Raw genomic sequence first — 20,102 nt, 5'->3', positions numbered from 1 at the left:
AGCAGTTGTTAGGCTTCATTGATATTTAGGCAACATGTGTTGGCGGATGCGCAGCATAAAGTAAACAGAGTGCTGTGTTTGATTTATTGCCAGATATCTTGATGGAATGCTTTTTCCTCATATAACTAACCTGTTTGTTTTACGTTCTCAATGGCTTTAAATCCTTGCAGCATATTGCACATTGCACTTTACCTTTTCCTGGCTGTCCCCAGTACCCCACGGCAGTTCTTCCCGACTGTGCAGATAGATGGAGCTCATCCTCTTAGCTGTACTAACTTCCAGCACTAAAGGCAAGCCTGTCTGTATCTGTCCGCACCTTGACCGCGCCCAGTGCCAGAAATGCTGCCCGTCCGGTGTGCTGTACTACTTGCCGTATGACTTGTACAGGCAAGGAACTACAGGCACTAAATAAATTATACAATATTTTCTCAGATAAATGTGCATGCGTCAACCCTAAAAAACTTTCTTTTAAAAATGTCACCACCTGTTCAATCAATCAATCACTTGTAAAGCACGCTACTTACCCGCGAGGGTCTTAAGGTGTTGAGGAGAGGGGGTCCTGCTACTGCTCGAAGAGCCAGGTCTTGAGGAGTCTTATGAAGATGAGCAGGACTTGGGTTTGCCGCAGGTGGGTAGGGAGGGTGTTCCAAGTCTTGGCGGCGAGAAAGGAGAAGGATCTGCCACCGAAGGTCGTTCGTTGGATGCGGGGAGCGGCGGCGAGGGCGAGGCTGGTGGAGTGGAGCTGGTGGGTGGGGGTGTAGAAGCGGAGTCTGCTTTTCAGGTAGGCTGGTCCGGTGTTTGGGAGTGCTTTGTGTGCGTAGGTGAGGAGCTTGAAGGTGATCCTCTTGTTGACGGGGAGCCAGTGTAGGTCTCTCAGGTGGGGAGTGATGTGGCTGCGATGGGGGATGTTGAGGATCAGCCAGACGGATGTGGTTTGGATGCGTTGCAGTCGTCATAGGTGTTTGGAAGGGATCCCTGCGTAGAGTGCGTTGCCGTAGTCTAGCCTGCTGCTGAAGAGGGCTTGGGTCACCGTTCTTCTTGTTTCGGTCTGGATCCACTTGTAGATCCTGCGGAGAATGCAGAGGGTGTTGTAGCAGGAGGAGGAGTCGGCATTAACTTGCTTCGACATGGAGAGGGAGGAGTCGAGGATGAATCCTAGGCTGCGTGCGTGGTCCGTAGGTGTCGGTGCTGTTCCCAGTGTGGTCGGCCACCAGGACTCGTTCTAGGCAGAGGAAGTGGGGCTGAGGATGAGGACCTCCATCTTGTCTGAGTTCAGTTTCAGACGGCTGCTCCTCATCCACTCGGCAAAGGCCTTCATTCATTCGTGGGGGTTGGTTTGGCAGTGTTTGGGTGCTTGGTGAGGGAGAGGATGAGCTGGGTGTCGTCGGCGTATGAGATGATGTTGAGGTCGAGCTGGCGGGCTACTTGTGCGAGGGGGCCATGTAGATGCTGAACAGGGGCGGGCTGAGGGATGATCCATGGTGTACGCCGTAGATGATGTTGGTGGCTTCGGATTGAAAGGGTGGGAGGCAGAATCTCTGTGTTCTGCCAGAGAGGAAGGACCTGGTCCAATCCAGGGCCTTCTCTTGGATTCCGGCTTCGTGGAGGCATGCCTTTAGTGTGCCGCAGTACATGTCGAAGGCGGCTGAGGAGGATGAGGACTGATGTTTCCCCATTATCTAGTTGGTGCCTGATGTCGTCGAATCCGGACTGGGACAGCAATAAGGGCTGTCTCGGTGCTGTGATTTCATCTGAATCCGGACTTGGACGGGTCTAAGCTGTTGTTGTCCCCGAGTTGGCGGGCCAGTTGCGTGTTGACGATTTTCTCAATGACCTTTGCCGGGAAAAGGAGCAGGGAGATGGGCCGGACGTTCTTGAGGTCCTTGGGGTCCGCCTTGGGCTTCTTGAGGAGGGCTTTGATTTCGACATGCTTCCAGCTTTCAGGGAATGTGGCTGTCTCGAAGGAGATGTTGATGACCTTCCGTAGTTGGGGTGCGATGGTTGCGTCTGGTTTGTTAAAGATGTGGTGTGGGCAGGGGTCTGATGGTGATCCTGAGTGGATGGAGTGCATGACCTTATGTGTCTCGTTGTTGTTGACGTTGGACCAGGAGGTCAGGTGGTTGGTGCAGGTGGTGTTTGCGGGGGCGGAGTCTGCCGTAGTCGGGGTGGTCATGGTCTTGAAGCTATTGTGGATTTCAGAGATCTTGCTGTGGAAGAAGGTGGCCAGTGAGTTTCACAGATCTTGTGAGGGTGGGATTTCATTGGTGTTGGTGCTGGGCTGTTAGAGTTCCTTCACTAGGCTAAAGAGCTCTTTGCTGTTGTGTGCGTTGTTGTCCAGGCGGGCTTTGAAGAAAGATCTCTTGGTTGTTCTGATGAGGTGGTGATGTCTGTGGGTAGCGTCCTTGTGGGCTGCCTGGCTGTCTGGTGTACGTTTGTGGAGCTATTTCTTCTCCAGTTTCCGACATGTGCGTTTGGAGGTCTGGAGCTCTTCGGTGAACCAGGTGGCTTTCTTGCTGGTGTGGCTGTTGGGGTGTTTCTTGTCCGGGGCGAGGGTGTTGGTGCAGTCGTCGATCCCCTGTCTGAGATTGTGGGTGGCGGCGTTCGAGTCGGTAGGTGGGTTCTGGGCGAGGGTGGAGGTCAGATGGTCTTCGGTGATTTGCTCCAGTAGCGCCAGGCAGCTGTTGGGTGCGGTGGTGCGTGGTTGGTTTCTTGAAGGTGGAATGGATGCAGTAGTGGTCGGTCCAGTGGAGTTCGGTGGTGTGGTTGAAGGCGACGTGGGTGCTTGTGGAGAAGACGGGGTCAAATGTGTGCCCGGCGGCGTGGGTGGGTGTGGTGACAAGTTATTTGAGGCCGAGGTTGGCGAGAATGTCGATCAGGGTGGCGGAGTTGGCGTTGTTGTTGTTCTCGAGGTGGAAGTTCAGGTTCCCGAGGAGGACGTAGTCCGTGGAGGCGAGTGCGTGGGTGCTGGTGAGGTCGGCGATGGAGTCGCTGAACTGAGCCCGGGGACTGGGGGGTCTGTAGACGAGTGTTCCTCTGTTTCCTCTGTGGCTTATCTCTAGTATGTTTACCACAATCTCGCACCCTCCCCACTAATATTGCTTCCTTGTCAAAGACACCAGCAATCCCCTATTAACCTCCAGAGGAGCACTTAGTTCTTTGCAAGGTCTTTGCCTGAACAAACACTGGATATTGCTGAGTTGATATATGCTCAGTGTCTTGATTTGCTCTTCATTACAGAAACATGTGCTGATCAGGCATCAGACCCTGATTTCTGCTTTGCGTGCCTCTGGGCTTTACAGTTTTCACGCACGACAGAACCCGCAAAAAAAGGCGACGGGTAGCCCTGATCTATCGGGATGCTTACACAGCCTCCTTCAAGACGGTACTTTCCCTAGATTGCAAAGCATTCTTTTTTAATTTGAAGTTAAATCATCTTCCCGTTTTTAAGGGGTTGCTGCTTTATCAGCCCCCGGGGCAAACAATTGTTTCCTCACTTTTCTCAACACGCTCCTTGAAATCTTGGCTCTCGAAAATAGGTTTTATATTTCAGGTGATTTTAATTTTCACCGAGAGGTGGCTACTCACATAAACACAGTCTCTTTACTTGACTATTTGAAGATAACAGGCCAGGATCAAAAGATCACTGGACCTACACATAGGGCAGGCCATACCTTAGATAGCATTTTTTCTAATAATGATCAACTCAAAGTCAAGGAGATTTTACGTCAGAGCTGGGCTGACCACTTTGTGGGTATTTTTGAGCTTACCAGTACTTCCAAGGACCAACTTTATATAACTAATAGGCCTGTCAGATCCCACAGCAACTGGAAACGAGTCAATAACTTATTGCTTAGACTTCAGCTTCTGCGCATGCAAACAAAAATGACAGAAAAGGCAGAAAAGGCTTCCCTACTTTATAATCAATGGCTTAAACAAACAGCTGATAATATCGCTTCCTTTCAAAACATTTCAAGTCATTGGAAGACTCCAACAGCCCCTTGGTTCTCAGAAATTTTAAGACTGAAAAAGCAAGAGTGTAGAAGGCTAGAGAGATGTTGGGGACTACATTGTATTGATCACAATCTCGCCAAGTACAAGACAGTATTAGCTAATTACAAAAATCTAATTCTATCAGAAAAACGGTCCTACTTTTCCAAACTAATCAAGGAGGCGGAAAAGTCTACCAAAGAGCTGTTCAGAGTGGTATTTAGTCTATCTACCTTACCAGGTAAAACAGTGATTATTCACTCTCAGGGCTTTTATAATTCACTAACCCAACATTTCCAAAGCAAAGTGCACCAAATATATACCACCTTTGACAAAAGGGCAAGATCTGAAACTAGAGACCCAGCGTTCACACCACTTTCTAATGCTCCAACCTTCAAAGAATTTAGAACTGTAACAGTGGATGAGGTCACCACCTATATCAATCAGGTTAAATATGGCTCTCCTTATGATCCTCTCCCCTGATGATTTTTAAAAAAGTTTTTGAGATTCTCAGCTCTAGCCTAACTTCAATCTTCAACTTTATGTTTGAGCAGGTTGTTTTCCCCTCTATATGGAAGAGGGCTTCGATTCTGCCTCTTTTTAAAAATCCAGTCTGGATGAAACTGACACTAATAATTACAGGCCCATTTCACGTCTTCCACTTCCTGCGAAATTGGTGGAGAAAGTTATGAATAATTAACTTACACAATATTTACAGGAACATAACTTCCTGGATGAATCCCAATTTAGTTTTAGGGCAGAGCATAGCACCGAGACAGCCTTGATAAAAGCCACCAATGAAATCAGAGTGGTCTTGGATGCAGGTGGTGCTTCGGCTCTTATCCTGCTCAACCTGCCGGCAGCGTTCGATGCGGTCGATCATAAATTATTACTTACTCGCCTAAATGTGCTGGGCATTACTGACATTGCTTGAGCTCTGATCTGTTTGTTCTTATCCGATACAAACAGTGGCACTGGGAAATTATGTTTCCCCGCCTTTCATTCTCCCTTGTGGGGTCCCTCGGTGCTATTCTATGAGTCCTACACTGTTCAATGTATATGTATCTGAACTAGCTGCATTATTCAGATCTTTTGGGATGGCTCTAACATCCTACATGGATGACACACAAATCATCCTGTCTATCTGCAGAGGCATCATCTCACTAGTAAATAGATTTAGAGATTGTATGTTGACAGTCCATTCATGGATGAGTTCGCACTGCCTCAAGCTTAATTCAGAAAAGACAGAGGTGATTCTATTTGGGAATTTTTCCCCTAACTGGTCACAGATGTGGTGGCCGGAGGAATTGAGAGCAGCACCCATCAAATCACCAAAGCAAAGATTTTAACAGTGCTTGTAGACCAGAGACTAAATTTTGAAGCACATGTCAAGGCAGTATCATCGGTTAGTTTCTTCCTACTCAAGAGGATCAAGAAAATCCCACCTCTAATCCCAATAGTTAGCAGAAAAATAGTGAATACCTCTCTAGTTATGGCCAAACTGGACTACTGCAATGGGCTCTATCTCGGAATGCCTGTGAAGCAGACTCATAGATTGCAGTTGATCCAGAATGCGGCTGCTAGACTTCTGCAGGGGATCCCTAAGTTTCAAGTGATAGGTAATCACCTTAGGAGACTGCATTGGCTTCCATTCAAGGGTCGCATTAAGTATAAGGCCTTATGTGTCACATATAGGGCACTCAACGACATTGGCCCTCGGTTTTTGAGGCGTTCATTGAACTGGTACTCCCCAAACAGATGTCTTAGGTCCATAGGGGCTAAATTGATGCTCCTTCAAAGATTCTGTAACGCTAACTGGGGCGGCTAAAGCTTTACCTTAGGAGCTACAAAACTTTGGAACGCCCTCCCCATTTCCATCAGAAATCTTCCATCTCTTCCATCCATTCGTAAGGCCCTAAAGACTTGGGTATTCAATGAATAGTTCACCTCCCTGCTTTCTGGAATGTTAGCGCTAAGACACCGCTTGGTAACCGTGCATTGTATAAATCTTAATACCATAACTTAACAGATTGACCCTGATGCCTTCTCATAACTCAATGACATCTATTTGATGGATGATGAATTGGTACCACATCTTGTTCATGTGGACCGCATCATAATGTATTTTGCTGGTTTTGGTTACAAATTCAACTTTGCCAAGTCGCACATTTCCTTTCTGCAGTTCTTTTTCTCAGATATGAGATTAACAATGAAGGTTGGGGCTTGGCAGCCCACTTTCTGGAGAAATGTGCACAGTTGTAGCCTCCATCTACTCTCTTATTGCAATCTTTGCTGTTTTTTGGGGATTTTGAGAAGACATGTGTTCCTGATTATGCCCTGCATATCATACCTCTTTATTCTTTGATAAAACCCACTTATTTAGCTTCCTGTTGGCTTCCGGGACATCCATCGATAAGCAGTCTGATCTGCTTGTGTCAAATTTCTTGTTGACACAAGAAAATTCTGCTCATTTGGTAATAAGGATTGTACCAGGTGGTTAGCTTTCACTTACTTGACGTTCAATGAGGGGGACACAATACCCATTGCTTATAAGTCGCATTTGTACACTTCTGCTGAGATGGGTTTCTCTCCTACAGAAAATCTTTAGACGACTGTCCAGATGGCGATCCTGAAGGATCGCTCTTTGGCTCAGGGTAAACTGCCTTAGAGGCAGTTACGAAGGCCAGTGTTCCAAAGCATTGAATCCATGTTGGATACAATGGGATTGTTCTTTGACATTGTCTTTGACCGTTCTCTTCAGACACAGGAGTTTTTGCAATATGAACACGTCCATCCTCCACCTTTATTTTTACTTCCCCTGGATCAATACAAATGTATTATATACACTGACGTTTCTGCGCAGCCGGCAGTGGGTTCTAAACATGCCTATTCGGCTGCTTGCGCTATAGGAGCGTGACATATTGTTGATGGAGCTTTTAAATCCTCTTCAGGGCATACACAGTCTCTTGGTGAATGTGTGGCTCAGTTGGCAGAGCTACGCGCTTTGCTTTTGGATATTGAATTTGCTGATCCAGAAGTTCCTACGCTTATCATTTGTGACTCCCTTTACTGTGTACAATTGTTCAATGATAACTTGTTCTTTTAGAAACAAAATTATTTCTGTGATTTTAAAGGTAGCACAATTCAGCATAAAACGCTTTGGGTTCAATTGCTGCTCTTAAAGAACGTTTACAGCTCACACATGTTATCCATACTTTGGGCCATCACCACGTGGGAGCACACTCTGCTGATAATTCACTGGCTGATGAGGCAGCCAAATCTGCAGTAGCCACCTGTTTAGTAGCAGCAGTCACTAGGTCCATGACTAAAATTAACAATGATATTTTTGAGGCTATTGCTGCGACGAAGGAGGGGATGGTCCTATCACATGTCCTCTGATCAAGTACCGTTTGCCACTATTCCGTCTGTTCGGGATCGGCCTATTTCCAAGCAAGACCGCAGACTTTAATCGTTGCCACTCATGAAGGCGTTGCTTCTGCACATCCTAGAGTGACAACTGCAGTGTCCCTTTTACAGCAACGTTTCTGGTGGTGACGTCTATATCAACAGACACATAGATACGTTCTTCCCTAAGACATTTCTCAAAAGATTAAGCCATCCATTGTTGCCTGTCCACGAAAACTCAACTTTACATTTTGAATCAACCGTTTGGTTGTATCTATCTTGATCACTGCGGTCCTTTGTCTTCTGAAACTGATTTCAAACATATTTTGGTTGCAGTGGATTCATGCAAAAGATTCTTTTGGGTTCGGCCACAACGTAGTGCAGAAGCTCGAACTCTCATTAAGGATTTGCGTGTCTTTGTCGGGATGTTTTCCTGTGACACCTTTCATTCTGACCTAGGTCTCGCATTTGCCTCTAGGTTTTCAAGGATACGGTGAAGTTACTGGGGGTGCAGGTACAATATTCGTCTTCATACCGGCCTGAGGGCAATTCAATTGTGGAGCAAATGAACCGTGACTTAAAGCAGTCTTTGACAGAAAGAGTCCTAGTTACTGGCAGGGGTGGCTAAATCATGTTTAAGGAGTCCAACGTGTGCTTAATAATCTCCAAAAGAAGATCTCTGGGTGGACGGACCCCATACAAAATGCTCTTTGCCATTAAAATGTTTGTGCCAGACCTTGATGGTCAAGACATTGTGGTGGCTGCCACAATGTTTGATGTAGATAACCATTTTGATCTCTTACAGGATATACAAAAAGTCAGTGATTCACAAACAAAAGTTGCCAATCAAGAGACCTTCTGCCCTTACCGTGCCATAGCTGCCTGAGGTCTTGTTGCTTGCTCTGTCTCCCTCCCTCCGCCGCAGTCACCAACGCGGCCGCAGAGCGGAGGGAGACTTCATCTCCCAGGTGCCCCAGCATGGGAACCGTTAGTGCCGTCGGAGCGCCCGGAGGCGCCTTCAAAACCACCGGCAGCACCGGTGAAGCGGGTGTTGTTGCCAATCAAGGGACCTTCTGGCCTTACCGTGCCATAGCTGCCTGAGGTCTTGTTGCTTGCCCTGTCTCCCTCCCACCGCCGCAGTCACCAACGTGGCTGCTGAGTGGAAGGAGACTTCATCTCCCAGGTGCCCCAGCACGGGAACCGGAAGTGCCGTCGGAGCGCCGGGAGGCGCCTTCAAAACCACCTGCAGCACCGGTGGAGCGGGTTTTGTTGCCAATCAAGGGACCTTCTGCCCTTACCGTGCCACAGCTGCCTGAGGTCTTGTTGTTTGCCCTGTCTCCCTCCCGCAGCCGCAGTCACCAACGCGGCCGCCGAGCGGAGGGAGACTTCATCTCTCAGGTGCCCCAGCACGGGAACCGGTAGTGCCGTTGGAGCGCCCGGAGGCGCCTTCAAAACCACCGGCAGCACCAGCGTCGCGGGAGCGCCTGGGGCTAAGCCCGGGCAAACGGCGGGCCCTCTGAGGCCCTCAGAGGTCACCAGTACTCGGGCGGGCCACCCCCCCAAGTCGCCATAAAAGGTGAGCCTTTAAAACATTAAGTATGGGAAAACAAAATACGAGTACCATCACTCAAACACCTGAGGGATCTTCGGCCCTCATGCCTACTTTTGAAAGTCTGTTGGAAAATGCATTTAATATGGTTACGAACGAAATTGCCAACACTGAGAGGAGAATGTAAATGGGGCTTACAAATATACCTCAAGAGCCTACGCAAGTAAGGCCAAGTAATGTGTTGCCGCTTTTCCCCGTGGTTACAGTCATGAAACCCAACCCACCTGCTAATCCGCTGGTAAAGTAGACTGAGGGTAGTAGCCCTACTATCATCATTGACTCCCAACCCGATCCTGTTGCTAAAGTTGCAATTTCATCTTTGCCCACGTGCAACATGACTGTTGGTGAGAAAAGGAAAAGAGACCCCTCAAAACCAACTAAAAACAATAGGAAACAACCCCCATGGAACAAGAGCCAGACGACCCCACAGAGTATGTGGACTAAAGGGTCCCTAAAGCCATCAAGGGGAGACAGTGATACCGATACTAATGAGCTTGTACAACTTGTTGAGGGGGCTCCCTTAGCAACTCCCTCAACCCCTCGAAAAGAAGGTCATAACTCTGCCTGCACACAGACTGAGCCTATAATTGAATGTACCACTCAACTGAAGCCTAATGGGAATCTTATTGAGACTGTTGTTGATACAATTTTTAAACAAATTGAAAGTCAAATGATCGAAACAGTTTAATACTATTTTTAAAAGACTTGATAGACTGGAAAACCTTGTAAAAAAGGAAGATGCAAAAAGGAAAGGGGTGATTAGTCTTGACTTAATGAGGGGCGATCGATTACTGAAAGATTTCGAGTCTGCTATCAAGGTTATTCAGGGTGGTGGGTCTAACAATACTATCAGTAGCTTACCAACACCTAACACTGTAGCTTGGGGCAACTTCGCAGGGATAACCCAACCTGCAATGATACCACACCATACCCCGGCAGTAGTATCTGGGCCCTCCTGTCCTATCATTGAGGTCAATAATATCCCTAAGGGTGGCCCCACTTTAACTATTACGAAACCAGGGGCACCAACAAACTTTGGAACAGATAAGGGACAAACTGCTGTAAATAAGCCTATAAAACATCAGGGGCCTGTCCTTCACCTGCCCCCCGACGCCTGCCCTTACTTTTTAATCTTAGCAGGCGTACCACCACTCAGGGAGGGACAAGGCGAGTCTTGGGTCCAACTGGACAACAAATGCATTGACTGGATGGCAAAACACAAAGTGGTAGGCCGAGACATTTCGAATGAAATCTTGACAGCCCGCCGGGTGAGTTGGGTTGGTCCCCTATGTAAAAACATCAATGGGGACTGCATTGTAATTAATTTCAGGCACCCTGGTACAGTCAACGTTATACTCAGTAGCAATAATATCTACCCTGCCCCCCCAACTGTTGTAACCCCATTGCCACTGGGTTACTTTTATAGGCCCCTCAAAGACCGTTTAGCCCAGCACCTCCCTCATTGCCCCTTTATATTAGGTACAGTGTACTTTCTGAGCGAGGCATTTTGGACTTACCACCAGCTATCCCTTCTGATGTAGTAGCTAGCGACTACCAGAATACATTGGGTCCTGTGGTAGAATCATCAATTTATTTCACTGTAACGGTGCTTAATGGGCCTAGAGGGTGGGAGTCGTCCTTTAACTTTATAACACCTGCCCACCCCACCACTACCACCACCCCTACCACTACCCCTATACCATCTGATGATCTGACTATTCTGAGTTGGAACATCGCCGGACTCAAAGCAAAAACAAAAATTAGGGATTGGATAGATTGGATCACTAACTTCGATATCTTAATGCTTCAGGAAACCGGGTGTACCAGCTCCCTGTTGCACGAAGGATATAGTTGTTATAACCAAATTGTACCCATCCCGGCCATGGGTCCACCTAGCGGGGGCCTATCTATCTGGGTCAAGATTACAGCAGGAACTAAAATCGAACCATTGCAGACCAATGACAAGAGTTTCCAGGCGCTGTTATATACCAGCAGGATAAAACTATGCTTAATTAATTTTTACAACAATGATTTTACAAGTCAGCCCAATATTAATTTTATAAGATTGTTCGATTTTATTGATGAAATTACTGATGGACAAAAATGTGGTAAACTTGATGGTATCTGCTTAGGAGGAGATTTTAATGCAAACATCCATCCAAGAACCCCTAGCTGCAGAAGAGGTGAAGAACTGCTCAACCACTTAGCCATACATGACCTAGTCAATGTGATGGAGCAGGCAAATATTACTGTGAATAATGGACCTGAGGCCACATATGTTGGGCGTGGGAGCGCTACTACAATAGATTATGTATTCATATCCTCCCTGTTACGGGACCTCTTATTAAAGGCTGAGGTTGTCATTGCCACATACAGCGATCATTACCCTATTTTAACTAGTCTTAAATCTAATAAAAAACAGGGGAATTGCAGAGAAATTGGGGCAAAAAATGTGGTGGCTACCACAGATAAACTTAGTGTTGTCTGGAAGGGGATAGTAATCTTCAGAGTAAGTTGCTTTCTTAAAGCTGCCATTCGCTCTCGAGCTACTTTGAATATTGTCTGACCTGTTTGGCACTAATCACTTGTACAGTTTGCACATTGCTTATTTGCACTAGTGGTTGTTCTTTTGCACTCAGTATTCCTTTGTGCTGCCCATTGTTTTAATTGTTGCGCATCCCAGCCTATTTACTTTGTACATTCATTGTAAAACCATTATTTCGCCTTGATATCTGTATTTTATGTAAGTTTACAGCACATGATCAACTTTGTCATTTTTTAGTTGCCTAAGGACTGTTCGATTGTTTTATCTGATGATTGTTGCATTTACATGTACTTTTATGGATGTTTTTATATATCCGAATAAAGATCATTTGACTTGACTTGACAAACAAAAGCACATTTTCCCTCTTCAACAGATCCAGCAGTGATGATTTTGGTTTCTGGCTGGCTTCCTAAAGTTGGACATCTGGTTCGCGAAAAGGTGGATAACAAAAAAGAATTTGGTCCCTCGCACGTGCACCAGTCAGAGTCCTTGGCTTAAAAAACACCTGTACTGTGTCCCTGCCTTGATTACCTGGTTGTATGGAGAATCAATACATTTCAATCAAACATGTCAAGCTACACCCTATGGGCGATACTGAATAATATGAATCTGAGTATTCCAAGCCGAGACCTTTTTACTGAATCCGATGGCTTCAGCTTCCTCGACTACTCCCTGAATAATGGAGGAGCTGAAAACTTCTATTGATTTCTTGCGAGTTTTACCTGCTACTTCCACTAATGCAGACATTGAGTATGCTTCTTCGCCAGTTGAGGTCATCATTGACATTCCTGAGCATATCATACATAATCCATCTGATGCTGCACGCCGTCCATTGTTTCGTTTGGGAACGAGTGGTTAATATATGAATCGTACCAGTTTTACGTCAGACTCATATTCTTCATCCTCCTATGTAAAAACCCTTCCTACATGTACAAGTTTTTTCATTGCCCAGTTCAAAAAGACTGACCTAGACATACATATGAATGGTCCTCACACTTATATTCTTAATCAAGTTGATTGGGTTTGCAACACGGTTCTTCTTGCTCATCAATGGTCAACATTTGCCTGAACGCTCTGCTGTGAACTTTATAGACGGGGTTCTAGCTCCCCATACATCATCACATGTAATGAAAAGAGATCAAGCAGCCTGCAAGGGTCTGATGAGGGGAAGGTTTTCTGCATGATTCTTCTTCAGCCTATCCCCCATCAAGGGTTTTGATTGCTAGAACAATGGAGGACTCCACAATCTCAGGCCTGCCTACCCCAACTGCCTGACCTTGAGATGGCCTGAAGAAGCAGCGGGAATACCCTAGGGGCCCCTGAGAATTCAAAGGGTAAAGAAAAAAGTGGACTGGCTGAATAGACCACTAGGGGCAGAATCTCTTGCCTGACCGCAAGATTGGTCCTTTACCACGATGAGTTACACCTATCACATTGATGAGAAGATCCACAGGCTGACACCGAATGGAACACCAGGGGCACCATTTGTTTGCTGACTGTTGCACTGCACCCGCCATTCATGGCGTTCGGTCCTGAGATGCCATCTGTACTTGCCTGACTCTAACATGGTGGCCGCAGTTTCCCCATTCGTACCTGGCCTGCACTCACCCCGATATGGAGGACGAGGCGGACGGTGCCTCCCAGTAACACCGGGACTGATGCCTTCTATGGCGCTATGATGATGCCCCACGGGCTGAACATTTAACTGTTTGTACTTACCGCGGAGCCCAAGTACCCTTTGCTGCTGCCCGGTGGAGCTCTCCTATGCAGCTATAGCAGAGTCTGGATCTGGGTCACCCCCTCGGCCTTCAGCTACCCAGCTGGACATCGCATTGATTTTCATGGGTCTTCATGGTTTTATCTGTCTCTCCCCTTGACTGCTTTGACTGCTTTGTTCCCACGGTAGTACTTTCCCCCTTCAGATCTACCTGACTCTGTCTGCTTTAATCTCCCCTGTTTACCTTTCCCCCACTACCTTCCATTCCCCATATGACGTGTGTCTTGGATACATTATGTGCTAATATATTATTATGTAAGCTCACGTTTTTCTCCTAAGCATATACTGGTAACTGCAAATGTAACTGAAACTGATGTAACCATTTTACAATGTTCTGAAACAAAGGACTATTTCATGTAAAGCACTTTGATACCTCGGGGTTTAGCCAGCGCTATATAAACCTTTTCAAATAAATAAATAAATAAAATAAAAGTTAGGACGCTCAACACTGTCGTCTGTGAAACAACACCTGTCCCATTTGTCGGGTGCCATAAATTTGCCTCATTTCTTTTTTGGGCCAAAATCACCTAGGTCAAAACGATTTATTTATAAATTGTACATTGAATTGTGGAAATTGTCGCACACTGAAGCTGCGGTGCGTCTCCGCCAAATTGACCAAGCGCACTAGGAAAAAGTTCTGGCAGTGTTTGATAATAGCATTAATACACTGGCTTCCCGTATATATACATTGGATAACATTGTTTTTCATCTGTCATTGATATTGTGCAACATGATGTGTCCGTTCTGTATGATGGTCAAAATCAATTACGCTCGGTAAGGGAGTTTACCCGAACATTACCAATGCTCACAAATGGAAAAGGTTCATGTGAATATTGAATGCTTCTGCATTGTTTTTACCAAGTATTGTGACTGATAAATAGAAATTAATGTCTATAACAGACGTAACTTACACATTGTTACATATTGAACAATTAGAACAGTTACCATTTTCTGTAGCTGAGACTGATTCAGCTGGATGGGTAATACATGGTTTTATTTCACTGCCCTTCTCACTATTTCAGTTTACATTGTGCATGAAACACTTTCCTGTGGGAGGGTTTGAGGGTTTGAGCCCCTCGATAGTGCATTTATTCATGAATTGTGGTCTATACCTTTTACATACAGATGTCAGTGCGCGGATAAGGAAGTTTTCCTAACAGGGGAGGATTGCTATACCACAGAAGGACATTTCCTCATCTGTAAATAAGTTAAATGACACCTGCCCCTGTAACGTGTCGGCCCCTAATCTGGCTTGTTTTTTAAAAGGTACGCCCATCCCAGCTATTTCTCCCGTATTACCTTTGCCTTCAAATGGCAGTTATCTTATTTTAAACAACAACTAATGCTGTGGCTTGAGAGCCAGCATCCCGTATATAGTAACAGTGTCACAAAGGATTACATGTTGCAGCAATGTCCTTTTTCCACCCCACATGGGATTGTAAATAGTTTGATTTGACCTTCCATTCCAACTCTGAAAACAGAATTCAATAAACTAAGCAGACTCAAAGTCCTATTCTTTCAACAAGAAGTGGCTCTCACATCTGCATGAAAGACCTTTGAATTGCAGGTGGCTAGAACCGCAAGTGAGATACACTCGGTCCTGAACACAAATCTCCCACTCTATTTGGAGAATTAATACGCCAAGAGGGATATTCTCAAGAAGGTGTGATGAACATCTCAAATTTAGCTTAACGCAACTTTGCATATAGCAGTCTATCGTGACAAACTAACGCCATCTTAATGTACAATTCCCAACCCGGCGGTACCATGCAATAGCAGCAGGACAACGCGCCAAATGACAACTTAAAAATTAATGCGACATACAAAAAATGCGAAATACGAACACCCAAAAAGTTTTGATGCCCCATAGCACGATACAAAAATCAGCAACAACCAGCGACAGGCCTGCAATTCCCAAGCGTCATTCGGGAAAAAGCAATATAAAACCAACAAAAAAACAACAAAACCAAAGCAAAGTGCATAGCACCATGGACGCACCCGGACCCAGTGCAGAAGACAACCCGAACCCCACAAGCACCACGGAAACCCGTGTTCGGGGAAGGGCAAGGAGAAGAGGAAGATGGGGTTCTATCTGCAGGAAGACTGGATCTTTGTCACGGAGGTGATAGAACACTACCAACAACTCATCATCATAACACTGCATCATTGGCATCATTGGCAACACAAACAGAAATATGGCAGTCCATCGTCAACAACGTCAGAGTGTTGCAGAGGACAATGGAGGACCGTCAACAGGAAGGCAGCAAAGGCAAATGGAGGTACGAGTCCTGCACCACAGGAGGAGCTGCATGAGCTGGAAGAAATGGTAATCACAGTCACCAGTGTGGAGACTGTGAAAGGAGTTGGTGATCTGGACACTGCTTGATATGATCTGAGCCAACAGCAACAGGAAGAATAACCACCAGGTACTGGTGGACGGGGGTGATGGGCACAATGACACACATGCACAAATATGAGTAGCACACTGTACACGCACAATGATAGTGGAACATGTCCCGTTCACGATGTGCATAAATGGCCCCCTCAATAGCATTAATGCCACAACCCACCAATGCATATGTGCTGAATACAGAAAAGCAGTGGCTCTGTAAGCCACACTGACTATGCAAGTGACACTGCATGACCGATAGCATAGAAGTCACAATAATTGACATGGTGCAAGATTCAACATTGAGGTGGCCCAGTGTGGACCACATCTGTGAAGGAGCACGTCACACTCTGACACATCCACTTGCACCTACAACCCATGATGACCATGACACATCAGCTGACAAACAATGCACAAGACCACAAAATCCCGTTCAAGAGCACAAATGACCCAGGTAGCAAACATCCCAGCCCCCAAAAAGCACCCAAGTCAAAGGCACACTGCCTCAAAGGGATAAGGCTCCACGAAATCTGAGCTGCAGGGGCTACTCTCCACAATGCAGCACACACACATAGCAATCACAGCCCATCAACATTGACAGCAATGTGGTACAAAGTGCAATACTTACACGACAGGACAGTGGACACAACAGGTTCCGCTTGTGCGTAGTAACTGGTCACTCACATCTGGCATTGCATGACACTGTGAGATGATAATGTTCGAGTACGACCACAAATCCGTCATGTACTCAAAATTTGAACTCTCTACCATCAAATTGCCAGCTCCAACAAAACAGTAACAATGTACTTTGTCATGCAGTCTGTATGTAAACATCTACAAAGCGTCAACATACATGGGACACTTAGTTAACCTGCATCTCCATTTTACATTGCAGAGGGACAAACAACACCTACTGCAGATCAGACCACAAATCTCAGCAGTGATGGTGAAGAGGACATCCTGCACATATGCTCTGACACCCTCCAATGGCTAATGGACAGCCTCTGCACCCCACCCCCAGGAGCAGGGCAGCCAGGTGCCTCGAGGTGACCCACCTCCTGCACAGACCACACAGCATCAAACACACCCTCCCACAGTCGTCCAACAGTCGTCCAACAGGACCCCCAAATAATACATGGAATTCCAACACTATGTGTTGGGTTGCCAGCAGGAGATGGCTGATCAGCTGTGGGTGGGTTTTGAGCTTGCGGCAGCCAAACTCGATGCCATACGTGGGTGTCTGAGTCCCATCAGGGACCACATACAGTCCCTAACAGACACTCACTGTCCGCAACATGCTCCCCAACAATTTGTGGCTGACATCGCTGGGGCCATTCCTCGGATACCAGAACTATCTAGTCCCTGTTGGCCAATTCTTCAGAATTCGCCGCAATTGTTCCTGTAAAGAAAACTATATGATTGAATCGCAGGATCTTTCAAGTCGCTTATTAGCACGTGGGTACCCAGCACGCTTAGTCAAACATGCTCAGAAAAGGGCTTGGTATAGCTCCCGAGAAAGTCTCCTGAATTCTGAGCCGAATGAGGACTCTGCCATGGAACACATCATATGTGTCACCATATTTTCAACTCGCAGTAATGACATCAAGAAAATTATCAATCATCACTGGAATTTAGTGGCAGATGACATTGGACAGAATGCCTTACCCTTGCACTCTTTTAAAAGAGCACGCAATATTAGAGATCAAGTGGTACAATCATTCTTACCGATACCTCAGAATCCTACAATTCAATCATTATGGCACCTCCCACCTATTGTGGGCCAAACTAGATGTGGCTCCTGTGCAGCATGCGACACAACGATTCAGACTAAAGATCTAACAGACAGGGGCAAGACCTACACACTCAAATCCCACACTAACTGTAATAAGTCTAACGTAATTTATTGGATCAAATGCCCATGTGATTTGGCATATGTAGGCCAAACTCAACAAAAAGTTAAGGCCCGCATACTACAGCATGGTAGCCGAATTAGATGTGGAGTACAGGGGGCCCCCTTTGTAGATCATTGCACTAGAAAAGGCCACATTCCAGACACTTTGCAGTGGGTAGTCCTGGAGAAAATTAACTTGGGATATCACACATATCCTCACTTTGAGAGAATCTAAATGGATGACAACTTTAGATACCATCCGTAATGGACTAAATGAGGCTGAAAGTAGTCATGCACAGTTGGCCAAATTTGACCGTTGAGAAGGTAACTGTAAGATCTTCACCCTCATGTTCGAGAGGTGCATCTTTACAATTGGATTACTGTATTGTAAAACTTGTCCTTATTCTCTACTAACAATGTACTTTCAAGAGAAATTGTTCTTCTGAATAATTTGGTATGTTTATAGCGACCTCACAATGCTTATTAACATGATGTTCACTGCCACTTAACTTTATGTGCAAGATGCAGATCTAATCATCGATATCTCAACTTTAGGGAATGTGTTCCTTGTTATACTGAAATTGTCTTGTTGAATAATTTCTGGTTATTCTTAAACAGCCTCCTCCTGGTTTCAAAAGACTGTTACTTTAAATACGACGTACACTGCCACTTCACCCTCCTGTGTGAGAGGTGCATGGTAACCTGTCTCCGAATGTTTACCATTTGCAATCACTAATAGCCAATTCTTTGATGAATGTTGCTCTTTAAAGAACACGATCCATTATAGTGCAAAATTACGATATCGTGATCGCCTGTTTTAATTCATGAGCTACCACGCTGTTGTATTAGGAAGTTTCGCTCCAGCAGTTTGAATATATCACACTAATGCATCCATACATTCGGAACCGGAGCTTTAAATACATTTGTTTTTCATTGTTGCCATTAGTAATGACCCGGAAACATCTCGCGGCTAGTCCGCTGTTGCCCCGAGTAACGACCCGGATGTGTCAGACTGGTAGTCCTTCCTTTATATCGGCAGTATGCTCACTCGGTTTTGAACGTAGACACAGAGAGGCTGCCTTCCCGCTTTGGTGAAACCGACACCAGTATTAGGTGAGACAAGATTCAGAATATCCTAATATTTTAATTAAAAGCCCCGTTGTTCCACAAAACTGATAGCTACGTTTACCGCTTGCAGATACGGCTGATGGGAGCGATCGACTAGGACGCATTCCAAGAGTCCCGTTTAGGTACGTGTTTACCAAGCGTGCCGTAATGATGGTAATGTTTTGTTGTTGTCTTCTAGCTAATAAGATCTGAGCGACACAGCCCTTGCTTTCTACCTTCGCAGGTCGGGGTTCCTTACGTTCGGCTTGAATTGAGTTTTAAAACGCAGGGACTATTAGACGCCTCTGGTGTGCCACCTGCAGGTATGTCGTCTGTATTTCTGATGAATGCAATAAGAGAGTTCCACTAGATCGTGTTTCATGAGGAATGCCACATGAGAATTATTATGATACATGACCATGATTTTTAGAGACAGGGAAAGCATATTGACTTTTCGTTTTCTAACCAGTGGGGCTCTATCTATTTCCTGGTCTATGTGCCATTCATTACAGAATCTTTCACCGTTTGACGCCAATTTAAAGGTTTACTCCTTATATTATCCTGGTTTAAGTGCCAACCATGAACATCCTAAAGGTTTACTCCCTATAATTTAGTGCAGTGCACTCTGCATTATTATTACCTATGCTCAATATGACATTCAAGACTGGAAGTCTTGTTAATGATAGAATCTTGGTTACTCCTGGTCCATGCGGGAGTATGTGTTTGTGTGTTTTTTAACGCTGATAAGAGATATTATATATCATCTATTGATAGAGAAAGATATTTACTTAATTAAGTAATGGTACAACAGCAGATGATTGTTCATCTTTTAGATTTGACGAATGAAAAATGGATTTCTACTACTGATTACCATATGAAAACAACTCTAAAAACCATGGTAAATTCTGAATTATTTAATTTACCGCTCACTACGGTAACTGATATTCGTTATCGCTTTTCCCCATACTTATATTACATTATTTACATTTCTACAGAAATTGTAGTGCACCCCGTATACACCTTTGTCCTGATGAAGACCCCGATGTAAGGCCACAAGTACGCCTACAGCTGTAGCGTGGGGTCGAAACGTCGATGGCTACCTTCCTTCTTCCTCAGTTGACACCGCCCGCATTACTTTGGATATTCACATACCAGTGTCAATATAGACATTTTAAAACCAATGGGATATGTAAGGATCCCTCACTTGGGCTCAGGGATCTGAAGCCGTTTAATTGTGTTTAAAATCCTAATGATATTGGATATATTCATTTGTCACGATTATTAACCTCTCACTATCTTCCTTCTTTTCACAGCATCACGCTATTTCACTCCCTTTCCTTTGGAGCACTGTTTTTTATAAATTGTATTATTTACTCATTGTGATTAATTTAC

General features: G+C 45.4%; 1 protein-coding gene across 4 annotated transcripts in view; it reads left to right on the top strand.

Annotated features, from left to right (window-relative positions):
• The window catches only part of HPN (hepsin), a 389,596-nt gene that overhangs the window by 116,521 nt on the left and 252,973 nt on the right, over positions 1 to 20,102 (top strand). The gene's annotated exons all lie outside the window — the stretch shown is intronic.

The sequence above is a fragment of the Lissotriton vulgaris genome, chromosome 7 (genome assembly GCF_964263255.1).
Source record: "Lissotriton vulgaris chromosome 7, aLisVul1.2, whole genome shotgun sequence".
Lineage (NCBI taxonomy): Eukaryota > Metazoa > Chordata > Amphibia > Caudata > Salamandridae > Lissotriton > Lissotriton vulgaris.
The sequence above is the reverse complement of the archived record's forward strand: the minus strand, read 5'-3'. Positions and strand labels throughout refer to the sequence as shown.